General features: G+C 39.5%; 1 protein-coding gene across 2 annotated transcripts in view; it reads right to left on the reverse strand.

The window, feature by feature from the left end:
- Positions 1-2,618, reverse strand: part of LOC121919151 (cytochrome P450 20A1) — a 24,812-nt gene that overhangs the window by 4,957 nt on the left and 17,237 nt on the right. The gene's annotated exons all lie outside the window — the stretch shown is intronic.

The raw sequence follows: 2,618 nt of genomic DNA on the forward strand, positions 1-2,618 counted from the left end.
AATATTTTCAAGCTGTGGGTTCTTGAATCCATGGATACAGAGGATTAACTACTTGGCTTGTAGAAGAACCAACTTAAGGCGTAGCAGAAGTGTTCCAACCACCCTTGCCCTGAAAATGTCATTTTCTATCAGTGATGTGGGACTAGGGATAATGGTGAGGTGATGTGAGAAGATGCCAGGTTCATCTGGCCCATCCTTTTTGCCAGAAAGTATGGAAGGGACTCCTGCACTAGTAGGTTCTATAGAGGCAACTGTGACCCTTGTTCATGCCAGGTTCCTAGTGTGAAAAAGCATGCACATGACAGCTCTACATGGGAGTTGAGGGTAGGTCTGTTCCTGGTCTGTCCTCCATACTGTATATCCAGTGAACTGAATTTAGAATATGAGAGTAGAGCTAAAATTAGATCTGACTTTACTTTCTCTTCATGATGGTCTGGGTTTGCTGTTGTCCAGTCTTGATTTCTTTATTCCTTTGGTAAATAAACTTTCTTTTGGAATATTTTGCTTGTCTTAAGTTGTCCTGCTTCTTCTGGGTGCAGTTAAACTCGGTTCTGAGAAACTAAGGGCTTTTCTACACCATTTAAACCTTGTTATATTCTAATAGAACACAATCCCTCCACACACATTTTGGAGGAATTGGTGCTTTTTTGCAGGCGGGGAGGACTCCTCAAACTCAGCTAAAAATGTAATCATGTTTTTTACCAGATTATCTCCAAGTATCCGCATTATCGAACATGTGGCTTTTCATGGCTGTGCATTTTCGACAGAGGGAGGACAAATAGATGCAAATTTGCACAGGAAAGTAAAAACAAATAGGTGTTCATGCAAATGTGTAAAAATAAAAAATGCGCAGCAATTCGCATAATAATCTTACATATAGAGTAGCCCTAAGGAAGAGGGGTCAGAGGGTTTTGGAAGGCCTTGGCCTTTTCTGCTTAAAGAACAGGATGATGAGTTAGCCTTGATGGGTAGGTAAGCTGTTTACCTATCTAGGAGCAGAGCATTACAGGTGCATCAGTGAGTAACACTTCTTGGATCATCAGGAAAGCCTTCAGTGCATTACAGATCATGAGCTTGAAGTTAACAGGCATTGCCAAGGCTGGCACTTTACTTGACTGGCTCCTGAGCATATTATGACTCAGATTCCAGTTGTGATGATGTTGCTTCCTGGGGGGATCAGTCAACCCTCTTACTCAATGGTGGCCGCCACTTTCCATTTCCTGCAATGTTGTACCTTAAAGAGTATCCAGTAGTGGCAGCTGAATGCCCTATTAGGAAGCTAAGTAGTACCAGCCCTTGGAAACCTTGCTTCTGTGCTCTACAGTTCCCAGAAAACTTATGGGCCAGAATAACCAGTGGGCCCCTCAGGACCCACTCAAGTAGGGCGTGCCAGCTGTGGAATGGAATAATAGCTTAATATATCATTTAGATTTGTGTGTGAAAGAATGTGAAAATGCTTAGAAATATCATGGTTGTTTGCTTCACTTTGAATGGTTTTATAATCATGATAAAAAAGGCCAGCAGCTCTGATCTCAGAACATGCCAAGTACATGACTGTTAATATAATCACTTTTTCACCCACCCACCTACCTTTTTACTGCATGGGGATTCCTTTTTTAACCACTTTTGCATTACAGTGAAACGTGTTTAAAAAGTTTGAACAATTAATTTTGTGCCTTTGTATAATTAATTTTGTGTTGGCCTTTTTAGTTAGCCTAGTAAAGGCATTAAGACCTTGGGACTTTGGACTTATGGTCAACAACGCAGCTATCTCTGTAAGTAGGCCCTTTCATGCTTCACAGTTACAGTGTCATTCGATTTTAACTGAGTCTGAAGGAACAATAATTCAAGTACAGATAAACCGTTGGCTATTGACTACCCACTCCTTGGATACATATACGTTGCTCTTTGCATTGTCTTCCATTTATATTGCCTTGAACGATACAGGTTTGAAAGTTTTATCACCTTTTGGTTAATTGTAAAGTACATATTTTACTCAAAAGGAGTAAATTTCCATTCCATTAGTGGGAGTACACTCAGAAGTATACTGGGCATTGTATTCATCCTCTCTATATGTATTATTATATATTACATGTAATGAGTATTAGTCTGTCTTAATTATAAGAATGTTTCATGCATAGACTTGCAGTTAATTATTATTCTGTCTTACTACATATAGCTGTCGTTATAGTAATTTATTTGTATAGGCCACTGTTATACCAGCTGTAGTGTTGCTATCACTGTTGTTGTCAGGATGCTTTGTTGTTGTTTTGGGTCCTCCATTTTAGCTGCTATGGCTGCATTCTGTGGAGTCCTGGGATTTGCAGTTTGACAGGGTCTTTAAGATTCCTTACAGACAGAGCTTTTCCGACACCTTTGACCAAACTGAAAATTATGGGATTTTATTGCATGCAGCCAAAGTTGAATTATAGTGCTATATGATGTATTGTGAAAGTACCCTTTGTCTGATCTTTGGTTAACTGAACATAAGCCATCATCCTCCCCAGAAAGCAATGCAACTTGAACCATTTTCCACTGTTTATGCAAAATCAATTTCCCTTAAAGTTACAGATGTTTCCAACACCTTTGGAAACAACACCACTTAAAGGGATTTATTT

The sequence above is a fragment of the Sceloporus undulatus genome, chromosome 1 (assembly GCF_019175285.1).
Source record: "Sceloporus undulatus isolate JIND9_A2432 ecotype Alabama chromosome 1, SceUnd_v1.1, whole genome shotgun sequence".
Classification (NCBI taxonomy): domain Eukaryota; kingdom Metazoa; phylum Chordata; class Lepidosauria; order Squamata; family Phrynosomatidae; genus Sceloporus; species Sceloporus undulatus.